Consider the following 14909-nt stretch of genomic DNA (forward strand, 5'->3'; position numbering starts at 1 on the left):
TAAAAGCTGAGAGCTACACTCATTTGGGACTTGGAGAGGAGAGGAACAAGGGAGGAGCAACTATGAGCATCTTGATTAGCTATTTTATTCTATGTTTATATGCTTTCTATTTCATGCTTAATATCTCTCTTGATATGCCTGTTTAGGATAATCTTTTGTTGCTAACACTAACGTTTGTTTCTTGTGCTCTTGTGTGTGTTGCCATCAAACAGATTTTCTAATCCTTTTTGCAGAGCATCAATTGTCATTAAAGATGATAGACTTGTGCTTATTGATTCTACTAGTTGCTCTATTGAGGAGAAAGCTTTGGATGCTAAGGTAGATGAAAAATGTGAATGGGTGATTGCTAGTGGTTGTTCACATCATATGATCGGCACTAAAAGAAAATTTATAATCATGAAAAGGTATGATGGTGGAATAGTTAGATTTGGTGATGACAAAGCCTATGTAATACGTGGGAGAGGTTCTATTTATTTTTATGGTAAGCGTAACATTGATGTTATTTTGTATGTTGAAGGTTTGAAGCTTAATATTTTGAGTGTTGGACAGATGGTTGATAAGGGTTATTATCTATAATTCAAATATGGTAAATGCAAAATCTTGAATGCCTCTGGTATAGAGATTGTATCTGGAACTAAGACTGAAGGTAACATTTTTCATTTGAATGTTGGTGAGAAAATTTGTTTGATTGCTAAGATAGATGAGGGTTGATTGTGGCATAGAAGAATATGTCATGTAAACTTGATTCATTGATCAAGATTAGTTCCACACAAGTTGTTAGGGATCTGCCTAAGATTATTAAACCTGTTAATCCGATATGTAAGGAATATTAGATGGGTAAGAAAACAAGGATTTATTTCAAGAGAAAATGATATACATCAAATGGATTGTTAGAAATTGTGCATACTGACCTTTGTGGACCTATAAATGTTATAAGTGTGGAGGGTGATAGATACTTTATGCTGCTAATTGATGATTATTATAGAATGATGTGGGTTGTCTTTTTGAAGGAAAAATCAGAAGCATTTCAAAACTTTAAGATATTCAAAACTAAAGTTGAAACTGAGTTCGTATTGAAGCTCAAGTATCTGAGATCTAATAGAGGTGGATAATTCTATTCCACTAAGTTTAATTCTCTCTGTGAGATGCATGGAATTAGTAGACAACTATTTGCTCCTAGGACCCCACACCAAAATGGGATAGTTTAAAGGAAGAGCCATACTATTTTAGATGTTGCAAGAACAATGATAATTGAAGGAAATGTTTTGAAGGTCTACTGGAGAGAAGCTATTAGAACTACAGTCTATACATTTAATAGAGGTCATATCAAAGGTGATACCGGTAAGACCCCTTATGACCTTTGGTTTGGTCATGTTCCTACTGTGAAATATTTCAAAGTTTTTGGTAGAAAATGTTATATCAAGAGAGATGATGATATTGGAAAGTTTGATGCTATAAGTGATCAAGGTATCTTTTTGGGATATTCTACAAATAGAAAAGCCTACCAGTGCTATAAAAAGAGACTAAGAAAGATAGTTGAGAGTGCAAAGTGAAGGTGGATGAAAACCTTGGGAAGGAGATCAAAGCTTTTGATGAAGGTCAACATTTTGTTTTAGCTCCTATTCAACCTAAACAGACTAAGCAGAATGATCTGGTAGAGACTGTAAATCTAAATGTTGTTGTTGATGGTGATGATGTGCAGGAACCTAAAGATCAGAACAATCAAAAGACTCTAATGTATGTCAGACTAAATCATTATGAGAATCATATTATTGGTGATAAGAATAAAGGTGTGGTGACTAGAAGGAGGTTAGTTGCAGAAGAAGTATGTTTGATTTCTAAATTTGAACCTAAAGATGTTGTTGAATCCTGTAAAGATGATAACTCGATTAGAGCCATGGAAGAAGAGCTAGATTAGATTGAAAAGAACTATACTTATGAAATTGTGCCTAGACCTAAGGATAAAAATGTTATTGGTACTAAATGGGTGTTTAGGAACAAATTGAATGAAGCTGGTGTAGTAGTGACAAATAAAACCAGACTAGTCTACAAAGGATATTCAGAGCAAGAAGGGATTGATTATGAAGAAACTTTTGCTTTGGTTTCCAGAATTGAAGTTGTTAGATTATTGCTTGCTTATCCTGCTTATAAAGAGTTCAAGGTATATCAGATGGATATCAAATTTGCATTCCTGAATGGTGATATAGAATAAGAAGTTTACATTGAACAACCTGATGGATTTTCATTGTCAGATGATAGAGACATGGTATGTAAGTTGAAGAAAGAACTGTATGGATTGAAATAAGATCCTAGAGCCTGGTATGCTAGGTTAGACAAATATTTGCTAAAATTGAGATTTATCAAAGGTGTTGTTGATAGTAATCTATACTTTAAAATTGAAAATGATAACATGTTGATTGTTGAAGTCTTTGTTGATGATATTATCTTTGGTGGTGATGATGATATGAGAATGAAGTTTTTTTATGATATGCAAAAAGAATTTGAGATGTTTATGATTGTTGAGATGAAATTTTTCTTAGGTTTGTAGATTGCACAGACAAGGAAAGGTATCTTTATATCTCAAACTAAGTATGTGAAGGAATTGTTGAAGAAGTTTGAATTATATGATTCCAAACCGGTTGGAACTCCCATGATGACTAGTTGTAAATTGTCTAAAAATGATGAATCTCCTAAAGCTAATCAGAGTTTGTGCAGGTCCATAGTTAGTCAATTATTATATCTTACTCAGACTAGGCCTGCCATTATGTATGTTGTCTGTATGGATGGTAGATATCAAGTTGATCCAAAGGAGAGTCATGTCACTATTGTTAAAATAATATTCTGATATCTAAAGGGAACTGAGGATTATGGTTTATGGTATCCAAATAATAATGATTTCATGTTGTGTGCTTACAGTGATGCAGATTGGGCTAGTGATGTTGATGACCAGAAGAGTACTACCAGTGGAGCATTCTTTTTAGGTAAGAAGTTGGTTTCATGGGCTAGAAAGAAACAAGATTCGATATCTTTATCTACTGCTGAAGGTGAGTACATTATTGCTGATAGTAATTGTACTCAGAGTGTTTAGATGAAGCAAATGTTGAAATATATCAGAACTATTTATGATGAGCATGCTATTATATCTTGTGATAATTCTAGTACTATAAACATGTCAAATAATCTAGTGCAACATTTAAAAACTAAGAATATATAAATTAAATATAATTACTTGGGAGAGAAAGTCAGTGAACAGAAGGTGAAGCTGGAATATGGATCTACTAAGAAACAAATTGCTGACATTTTTACTAAGCCTTTTCCTACAAATACATTTGTTTATTTGAGAGACAAGTTAGGGGCATCCACCCCTCCTGATGAGAATTAGATGCATTGAGTTGTATTGATCCGGTAGAATTCAGAGCCTTATTCTTTTATTTGGATTTATGAGTTGGTGTTGCTCCTTTGCTAGAGTAGTATGTTGATTTGGTTGCATATCCTAGGAGGAGAGAGATTCATTATTTTGTATTGGGAGAGATTTTGGTTTTTTGTTTTGGATATTTTTGGCATTTTTGTCAAAAGGGGAGAGAGATCATTTGAAAAACTGCTTTATCTATCTTGGTCTTAGGGGGAGTTTGTTGGTAATATCTTCTTTCTTTGCATTGATTGTTTTTGACATTCATATGTTACCATCAATGCCAAAGGGGGAGATTGTTGGATTCTTGCTGAAATTATTAGATTTGGTTGATCATTGTTGCTTCTAGGATATGTTGTTGTCATTGATATCAACATATTCCTGTGAGTTATTACGATGAGTTTGGGAAGAGTTTTTTATCTGGTTTTATTGTTTGGTTTTGCTGAGCACTATTTTTTAGAATCTGGTATTTCCTCCAGTATATTTCATGTGATCGGATTTTGTGTTGAGACTTTGTATTATTGTTTGGGATGATCTTGTGGTTCCTGATTTGGTGGTCTGCAAGTTATCTTTCCTCGTGACAGTTGTTGATTGGTTGTGTTCTTGAGCTTTGAGACCTTGACTGATGAAGATTTGAAAAGAGGTGTTGGTGCAACTATTCCAGATGATTCTAGCCTGCTTGCTGGTGTTTCCTAGTCGTGTCCTATTTGTTTTGGCAATCTTAATTGATCGTTGTGCAAGTTTTTAGCGATTTCTATTAATCGATGATGATTTTCATGTTATGCAGTATTTTTGGTGGTGTAGCGTGTTGCGGTTGACCTTGGCGGGATTTCTGGTGGATGTAATTATTTGGGTATTTGAATTAAGTCCATTCTATGTAATATAATTCATAATTTTGGTCCAGTGGTCGATCTTTGTATCGTGCAATGTAATTTTTGTAATTATGAGTAGAGGGTTGAGGGTTTAGCCGACCTTGTTATCAAGGTTGATGATTTGTATATATAGGCAAGATGCTTATGTAATTTAGGTGTCGGTATTGTGTCTGTATTATCAAAGAGAGGTGATTGTATGAACAAGGATATATCATTCAGTGAAGTGTTGAGGTGAGATTGGTGTTTCAAAGTAGACAATTGTGTTTAACCAGAACTATCATCAGGGATTTGTAGATGCTATCATTGTAGTTCATTCCTTTCGGATTGTACTCTAAGTCATATTGTAAGTCAGTGAGACTTCCCTGATAGTTGTAGCCTCCCGAGAAAATATCTTTTGAGTAGTGATCTCTAGGCAGTGTGCCTAAATGCATGTGCATTCCCCATTGTAATATTGATGACCAATGTGTTGGTTAGGAAATTTGTTGCATTTAAGATGAGTGAATTTGGAGAATCACACGGAAAGTTTTAGACAACATTTAAAGCATACACATCTATGTTTGGTAAGTAGAAATATGATCCTGATGAGTGCAGGATATCCTTATATGAAAGAGAAAGAAGAAAGATAACAGAGAAAGAAGAGAGATAACAGAAAAAGAAAGAGAGCTTGATCAGCTTGAAGCATTGATTGCACAAAGATTGCCTAAAGGTGGCGATAACTATGATGGAAATTTTCCTTTGAAATAATTTTTTTGTAATAAGATAGGACATTTTGCTTCTAGATTCCTAGAGAGAATGGCTAAGTTTGATAAGCATGATAGGAATGATAGATATAAGAAGCATGAAAAGTATTATAAGCCTTATAAGTATAACCAAAAGTTTAGGAACTAGATGAACAATTATTATGCTGTAGATGAAGGTGTTACAGATGATGAATCAGAAGGAGATGAAGTTGTGTTTATTGTAATTAAAGAGGATAGACTTGTGCCTATTGATTCCACTTGTTGTTATATTGAGGAGAAAGCTTTGGCTCCAAACATAGAGGAAAAATGTGAATGGTTGATCACTAGTGGTTGTTCACATCATATGATCGGCACTAAAAGAAAATTTATAAGCATGGAAAGGTATGATGGTGGAATAGTTATATTTGGTGATGACAAAGCCAGTGTAATCCATGGGAGAGGCTCTATTTCTTTTTATGGTAAGCATAACACTGATGTTGTTTTGTATGTTGAAGGTTTGAAGCATAATATTTTGAGCCTTGGATAGATGGTTGATGAGGGTTATGATCTACAATTCAAAGATGGTAAATGCAAAATCTTGAATGCCTCTAGTATAGAGATTGTATCTGGAACTAAGACTGAAGGTAACATTTTTCATTTGAATGTCGGTGAGAAAAATTGTATGATTGCTAAGATAGATGAGAGTTGATTGTGGCATAGAAGAATATGTCATGTAAACTTGATTCATTGATCAAGATTAGTTCTACACAAGTTGTTAGGGAACTACCTAAGATTATTAAACCTGTTAATCCGATATGTAAGGAATGTTATATGGGTAAGAAAACAAAGATTTATTTCAAGAGAAAATGAGATACATTAGATGGATTTTTAGATATTGTGCATACTGGCCTATGAGGACCTATAAATGTTAGAAGTGTGGAGGGTGATAGATACTTTATGCTGCTAATTGATGATTACTCCAGAATGATGTGGGTTGTCTTTTTGGAGGAAAAATCAAAAGCATTTATGAAATTTAAGATATTCAAAACTAAAGTTGAAACTGAGTCCATGTTGAATCTCAAGTGTTTGAGATCTAATCGAGATAGATAATTCTATTCCACTAAGTTTAATTCTCTTTGTGAGATGCATGGAATCAGTAGACAGCATTTTGCTTCTAGGACCCCACACCAAAATGGGATAGTTGAAAGGAAGAACCCTATTGTTTTAGATGTTGCAAGAACAATGATAATTAAAGGAAATGTTCTGAAGGTTGACTGCAAAGAAGCTATTAGAACTGCAGTCTATATATTTAATAGAGTTTATATCAAATGTTATACTGGTAAGACCCTTTATGAGCTTTGATTTTGTCATGTTTCTGCTCTGAAATATTTCAAAGTTTTTGGTAGAAAATGTTATATCAAGAGAGATGAGGATATTGGAAAGTTTGATGCTAGAAGTGATCAAGGTATATTTTTGGGATATTCTACAAATAGAAAAGCCTACCATTGCTATAACAAGAGACTGAGAAAGATAGTTGAGAGTGCAAAGTGAAGGTGGATGAAAACCTTGGGAAGGAGATCAGAGCTTTTGATGAAGGTCAACATTTTGTTTTAGCTCCTATTCATCTTGAAGAGCCTAAGCATAATGATCTGGTAGAGATGGTAAATCCAGATGTTGTTGTTGATGGTGATGATGTGCAGGAACCTAAAGATTAGAACAATCAGAAGACTCTAAGGTATGTCAGACTAAATCATTCTGAGAATCATATTATTGGAGATAATAATAAAGGTGTGGTGACTAGAAGGAGGTTAGTTGCAGAAGAAGTATGTTTGATTTCTAAATTTGAACCTAAAGATGTTGTTGAAGCTTGTAAAGATGATAACTAGATTAGAGCCATGGAAGAAGAGCTAGATTAGATTGAAAAGAACTATAGTTAGGAAATTGTGCCTAGACCTAAGGATAAAAATGTTATTGGTACTAAACGGGTGTTTAGGAACAAATTGAATGATGTTGGTGCAGTAGTGACAAAAAAAGCCAAACTAGTCTACAAAGGATACTCACCACAAGAAGGGATTGATAATAAAAAAACTTTTACTTTGGTTGCCAGAATTGAATCTATTAGATTATTGCTTGCTTATCCTCCTCATAAAGATTTCAAGGTATATCAGATGGATATCAAATTTGCATTTCTAAATGGTGATCTACAAGAAGAAGTTTAGATTGAACAACCTGATGGATTTTTATTGTTAGATGATAGAGACATGGTATGTAAGTTGAAGAAAGCACTTTATGGATTGAAACAAGCTCCTAGAGCCTGATATGCTAGGTTAGATAAATATTTGCTAAAATTGAGATTTATTAAAGGTGTTGTTGATAGTAATCTATACTTTAAGATTGAAAATGATAACATTTTGATTGTTGAAGTCTTTGTTGATGACATTATCTTTGGTGGTGATGATGATATGAGTATGAATTTTCTTCATGATATGCAAAAGGAATTTGAGATGTCTGTGATTGTTGAGATGAAATATTTCTTAGGTTTGTAGATTGCACAAATAGGAAAAGGTATCTTTATATCCCAAACTATGTATGTGAAGGAATTGTTGAAGAATTTTGAATTATATGATTCCAAACTGGTTGGAACTCCAATGATGACTGGTTGTAAATTTTCTAAAAATGATGAATCTCCTAAAGCTAATTAGAGTTTGTATAGATTCATAGTTAGTTGATTATTATATCTTACTCAGACTAGGCCTACCATTATGTATGTTGTCTGTATGGCTTCTAGATATCAAGTTGATCCAAAGGAGAGTTGTGTCACTATTGTCAAAAGAATATTCTGATATCTAAAGGGAACTAAGGATTATAGTTTATGGTATCCAAAAAATAATGATTTCATGTTGTGTGCTTACACTGATGTGGATTGGGCTAGTGATGTTGATGACCAAAAGAGTACTACTAGTGGAGCATTCTTTTTAGGTAAGAAGTTGGTTTTATGGGCTAGAAAGAAACAAGATTTGATATCTTTATCTACTGCTGAAGTTGAGTACATTGTTGCTACTAGTAATTGCATTCAGAGTGTTTAGATGAAGCAAATGTTGCAATATATCAAAATTATTTATGATGAGCCTACTATTATATCCTATGATAATTCCAGTGCTATAAACATGTCAAATATTCCTGTGCAACATTTAAAGACTAAGAATATATCAATTAAATATAATTACTTGATAGAGAAAGTCAGTGAACAGAAGGTGAAGTTGTAATATGTATCTACTTAGAAATAAATTGCTGACATTTTCACTAAGCCTTTTCCTGCAAATACATTTGTTTATTTCAGAGACAAGTTAGGGGCATCCACCCCTCCTGATGAGAATTAGATGCATTGAGTTGCATCGATCCAATAGAATTGAGAGCCTTATTCTTTTATTTGGATTGATTAGTTGGTGTTGCTCCTCTGCTGGAGTAGTCTATTGATTTGGTTGCACATCCTAGGGGGAGAGAGATTCATGATTTTGTATTGGGAGAGATTTTGGTTTTCTGTTTTGGAGATCTTTGGCATTGTTGTCAAAAGGGTAGAGAGATCATATAAAAAATTGTTTTATCTATCTTGATCTTAGGGGGAGTTTGTTGGTAATATCTTCTTTCTTTGCATTGATTGTTTTTCACATTCATATGTTGCCATCAATGCCAAAGGGGGAGATTGTTGGATTCTTGGGGAAATTGTTAGATTTGGTTGATCATTATTTCTTCTAGGATATGTTGTTGAAATTGATATCAACATATTCCTGTGAGTTATTACCGTGAGTTTGGGAAGAGTTTTTTATCTAGTTTTGTAGTTTGGTTTTGTTGAGCACTGTTTTGTAGAATCTGGTATTTCCTCCAGTAAACTTCAGTGTGATCAAATTTTGTGTTGAGACTTTGTATTATTGTTTGGGATGATCTTGTGGTTCCTGATTTGGTGGTTCAGAAGTTATCTTTCCTTGTGACAGTTGTTGATTGTTTGTGTTCTTGAGCTTTGAGACATTGACCGATGAAGATTTGAAAAGAGGTGTTGTTGCAACTATTCCGGATGATTCTAGTGTGCTTGTTGGTGTTTCTTAGTCATGTCCTATTTGTTTTGGTGATATGAATTGATCATTGTGCGATTTTTTAGTGATTTCTATTAATTAGTGATGATTTTCATGTTATACAGTATTTTTAGTGGTGTATCATGTTGCAGATGACCTTGGCGGGATTTCTGGTGGATGTAATCATTTGGGAATTTGAATTAGGTCCATTCTATATAATGTAATTCATAATATTGGTCTAGTGGTTGATCTTTGTATCATGCAATGTAATTTTTGTAATTCTGAGTGGAGGGTTGAGGGTTTAGCCGACCTTGTTATCAAGGTTGATGATTTGTATATATAGGCAAGATTCTTATGTAATTCAGGTGTCGGTATTGTGTCTTTATTATCAAAGAGAGGTGATTGTGTGAACAAGGATATATCATTTAGTGAAGTGTTGAGGTGAGATTGGTGTTTCAAAGTAGACAATTGTGCTTAACCAGAACTATCATCAGGGATTTGTAGATGCTATCATTGTAGTTCGTTCGTTCTGGATTGTAATCTGAATCATATTGTAAGTCAGTGAGACTTCCCTGATGGTTGTAGCCTCCTGGGAAAATATCTTTTGAGCAGTGATCTCTAGGCAGTGTGCCTAAATGCATGTGCATTCCCCATTGTAATATTTTCACATACTACTACAGAGTATCATCTTACTATGGGTAGGTTCCCATCATGGTTTTTCCATTAACCAGGTTTTCCATGTCAAAATATTGGTGTTGTGTGCTATGCTATTAATTTTCTTATCTGTTATTACTATAGTCTATCAATTTATGATTTGAAGTTTAGTTTGTTGAGATACAGTGAAGATTGATTCACCCCCCTCCCCTCTCAGTCTTCCTTTTTTATTGTTGCTAACATGGAGGACTTGGATATGAGAAAGGAGAAAGATTCGGATTGGGTCAAATCAATCATTAGAAGAACAAGAAATTTCTAGAAAGATAGCTTAATGCTTATAAATTAAATTATAAATTCTTTGATTGAAATAAATTTGGTCATATGGCAAGTCAGTGCAGAAATAGGGCTAATCATAATAATTCATCATTCTCTGGACAATGTTTCAATTGCAATAAATATGGTCATAAGTCAGTTGAATGAAGAAGTGTTTTAAACAGAAGAAATGTAACATGTTATGCTTGTAGAAGATTTGGACATATTGCTAAAAAATGTAGATCTAAGGGAAATCAATGTAATTTTAGGCCTAATCAGAGAAACAACATTGTTTGCTATGCTTGCAAAAAATCTTATCATATTGCAAAATACTATAGAATCAAGAATATGAGCAGGAATGCTCTGGTAGACAAAAATAAAGTAGATGAAAAGGGTAAAGTGAAGGTTGAAGAGATCAAAGAGAATAACAAGAAGATGTGAGTTAAAAAGGATGATTCAAATGCAGTAAATGGGTCTACACCTGATTCTGGTGTTGGAACCTCATCCGGTAACTAAGGAATTTGGCCTTAGGGGGAAGCTTTTCATGCAGATCCTTAAAACCCCATTTCTGAGATCTCTAATCGATTGCGGAAGGTTGTGCAAATGATATTCAGAGATATCTGGAAGATTTTATGCCTATTTGATGTTGTGATACAATATTCATGAGATGCAGAGCATCCAGGAGAACTTTAAGCTTGATCATTTATTGCACCTTAAAGTTAGGTATTTGAAAGATAAAAAGGAATTTTAACATTCATTTTTCACATTCGATTCGAAGTGAAAGAGAAGAAGAGTATGGCAAATAAGATTGTGTAGCTAAACTAGAGCTTGTGATGATTCAACGAAGATTTCTTGCATCCAGTTGAAGATAAAAAGGTATTTTCTCAGTTTGAGCTATATGTTCATGTAGCGTCCTAAAATTGTGACACTTGCAATTTCGACTGCATTTGGGTCTTCACGATGGTGATGCAACACGAAACCTGAATGGAGACCCCGAAACTTGTTCATGACATCAAAAACTGCATTTCTCAGCACCCTGGCCTGATCCTCCTTGCACCCTGCTGCCCCTGGAGGTGGGACCATGGCGCCCAGTGCCTAGCGCCCTGGTCCCCCAGGACCATGGCGCCCAGCGCCCTGGTCCCTGGCCCTATTTTCGGGCCCGGTCTCTTTTGGGTCTCGGGTCTTTATGTTTGCAAATTGGAAAATAACATTTCCTGGTTGGCCTAAGGTCGGGAAAATCAGTCTATCAACCCTAATTGACAAGTATATAAACTACATTTCCTCTCCCATTTTAAGAGGATGGAAAAGAGGAGGCAAAAGCAATATTCAAGAATTCAAGCATTCAAGCATTCCTTCAAGCAATTGATCATTCTAAGTCTCCATTCAAGGCTAAGTGTTGCATTCAAGACAAGGATTCAACCATTGAAGAGGAGATCACTTACAACACATTACATACTACATACATTACACCTTCGCATGTAAGAATACAAACATTCTTACAACAAGGTATCAGTACTTGTTTACATTACAAACATTTACATTTACAGCATTCTCATTTCTTGGTTAATTCCAAAACTGGGGTTTGACCTAAAGGCAAACCCCTCATCCCTAACCCCCCAATCATCCTCTCTTTTCTGTGTGTAGGTTGCAGGTACGCGGCTGTAATTGAAGATCTGGAATCCTTGTGCAGAGACGAACAGATCCACCTTCGTTTCGTGGATTTTTCGGAGGACCGTGTGCACGTCGAGCGCCATTGTCCTGTCAACTTTCGCTCAAATTTGCAGAACAGCATCGTCTCGACATTTTACTACTAATTCCAGGTCCGCAGCTTCATATCATATTCCTATCTCTGTTTATAAGTGAATCTTTCCTACTTTACATGCATTCCTAGTTCAATCTTTCTATCTACATTTCTTTACAAAAGAGGGTATCCTTGATGTCTTACCCCTTGAAACTCATATAGAATCCAATCTTGCATTGCGTGGGATTGGATCTTGTGGGTTTCAACCCCTCTTTTGAATGTAAAGTCTTTCCCAAGTGAAAACCATCAACCCTAGTGACTCTCCCTTCTCTCTCCTTGGAGTTGGGGAGGGGAGAACGACTAGGGTTCGATTTTTCCGCTTTACATTTTGGTGAACCCGACGTGAACATCCTCATTCTGATTATTCATGGTTAGATATGAAAATTCTGCTTTCCTAATTATATTTCCATGTTTGATCTTTTGCAAATTTTAGAGGTTGATTGCATAAAAAACCCTAAAATTTTCTTTTTAGTAATTAAACTTGTGAAAATTGTTAATGCTTGTTTCAGATCTACCCTTCTATTGCAAATTATCAATTCATATTTGTGCTTTAATTCTGAAAATTAAGTGGTTAAGTGTCAAAACCCTAATTTTTAAAACCTTCTTGATTCAACATTTGACTGATAATTACACTAATCAAAACACCTCCAAATCGGCTGTAACTTTGGATTCCGCAATAAAATCACAATATCTTTCATCCCTGAAAATTTGGAAAAAAGTTGCGAGGACCGTGTGCACCTCGAGTGCCATCGTCCCCGACATTTTTTTCAAAATTTCGGGAGCTAGATCTTACTGTATTTTTCTGCTAAAATCCAGAATTTTGGCTGATTTTATCAAATTTAACACTTTCAAAATTAAAGTCAAAGTTGGTCTAGTGATTGCTTGGATTAAGGCTTCTAATCATTCAAAAATTGTTGAAATTGAAATTCATATCAAAATTGTGTTTCTTGCAGTCCTAAATCTGAAAAGTGTGTTAGCATTCATTCGAAATTTCAGTGCCTTATTCAAATTCTTGCAATTTGTGACTTTTGAAATTAAGTGTTTAATTGCAAACAATCTTGATTTCCACTTTCAAATTTGAATTTTGCATGAAATCAGGTCAACTTTTAAATTTCAAAGCCTGCATTGCTTTCAGTATTCCCTCTAAAATCGTAAAATTCAAAATTTCAGTTTCCCTCTCCTTTTCAAAATTCAAATTTTACATTTTTCAACAATCTTGGTAGGGTTCAATTTTGAGATTGCAACTTTAATTTGGCCTATCTACAGATCGTAAAATCACTCAATTTTTTCAGATTAGCTTTAAAATCATCATTACTTTCATCCCTGAAAATTTTGAAAAAAGTTGCGAGGACCGTGTGCACTCCGAGCGCCACAGTCCCGGACATTTTTTCCGAAATTTTGGGAGATCGTCCTGATTGCATTTAACAGCTTAAATCTAGGAGATTGGCTGATTTTATTGAAATTTGCTACCTCTAAAATTCAAAATCTTCTCTCTCTCTTTAGTGCATGAGTTTTAAAACAATAAGCCCTACTTACACTATTCCCGTTAGACGAAGCCTTAGAATTAAGTCTTTCCAAGGTGTAATTACCGAGGAGATGGAACCTAATTTGAATGGCCTTTTTAACGAGGACATGGGTAATTTCTCTAATCCTCTTAATGATGAAGAAGCTCTCCATGAGGTTTCTGTAGAACAACTTTCGAAATTGGATAACCAATTTGATAATTTTCGACAATGGATGTCTCAAGAATACCCCGATAGCGAAGCTCTTTCATTAATTGAGGGTCTGAAATGTATGGTTCAAAGTGATAAGAATGGAATTGATATTTTGCGTGGTATTGCACACATTGTGGATTTGAATGTGATGCCTATGAATAGTTGTGCCGAAACTTTGGGTTATACACAACCTCCTACTCAAGTCAATCATTCTATTCCTTTGACGACTCCTATTGCTAGTATACCTACTTTTACATCAAACATAATGACTACTTCAACACAAGATATTCCCCCTATGATCACCAGTCATGGGGGCAATCCCTCTTCTTCAATCAACCCTCTTCCTTCATTTAATCCAACTTCTTCATTCATTCCTTCAATGAGTGTTCCTCTTATATCTCCACAAATGAACATGACGCAAGGGGGCAATTCGTTTAATCATCCCATTCCTCCTTGTAGTGTTCCTCCTTTCCAATCATCTCCTATGACTAACTATCATAGTGTCCCACCACCTTACTCTCTACCTTCTTTCAAAAACATAACACCTCCATCACAATCTAACACGTCTAATATGAACTCTTCGACTGAAGCGACCATTAACAATCTTGCACAAACTGTCTCTTCTTTATAGCAACAAATTGCCTCTATGAATCAATCTAAGTTTAGTGTGCCCACATTTGATGTTGCGAGCCCACTTTCTCTTGACATTGTTCGAGCTATTCCCCCTAAACATGTTGAAATTTCGCATTTGGAGCTTTATAATGTTAAGGGCGATCCTTTAACACATGTTAAGACCTTTCAAACAATATGTACCAATTTTGCTTATGACCAAAGGTTGCTTGCAAAACTGTTTACTAGAAAATTAAGAGATAAAGCCCTACAATGGTATTGCTCGTTGCCTTCTTATTCTATTACTTCTTTCGAACAACTTGCAAATGCTTTTATTCAACAATTTCAAAACAATATAAGTCCTAAAGTTACTTTGATTGATTTAATGCATTGTAAACAAGGTGTTAAAGAAAAAGTGACTGATTTCATTGGTAGATATAAGCATTTGTATGCTCAAATTTCCTTTCCAGTGCCTGACAATGATATTCAAAGAATCTTTATTTCTAATTTACAAAAATACATTAGAGAAAAACTCCTGTTTTCTAAGTTTACTTCTTTCCAACAGTTGTGTGCAACTCTTCACAATTATCAACTGACTGTGAGTCAAATGGAACAAGAAAATCCTATGGCTCCGAGTGATAAGGGTGATAGTAGTCAACAACCATTTGGGAAGTTTAAACCGAACAGAGAGTCCATTAAATTCAATGAAAACATCATCAACAACAATGTGAATGCAGCATCAGGTGTG

Source organism: Cryptomeria japonica, chromosome 9, assembly GCF_030272615.1.
Source record: "Cryptomeria japonica chromosome 9, Sugi_1.0, whole genome shotgun sequence".
Taxonomy (NCBI): domain Eukaryota; kingdom Viridiplantae; phylum Streptophyta; class Pinopsida; order Cupressales; family Cupressaceae; genus Cryptomeria; species Cryptomeria japonica.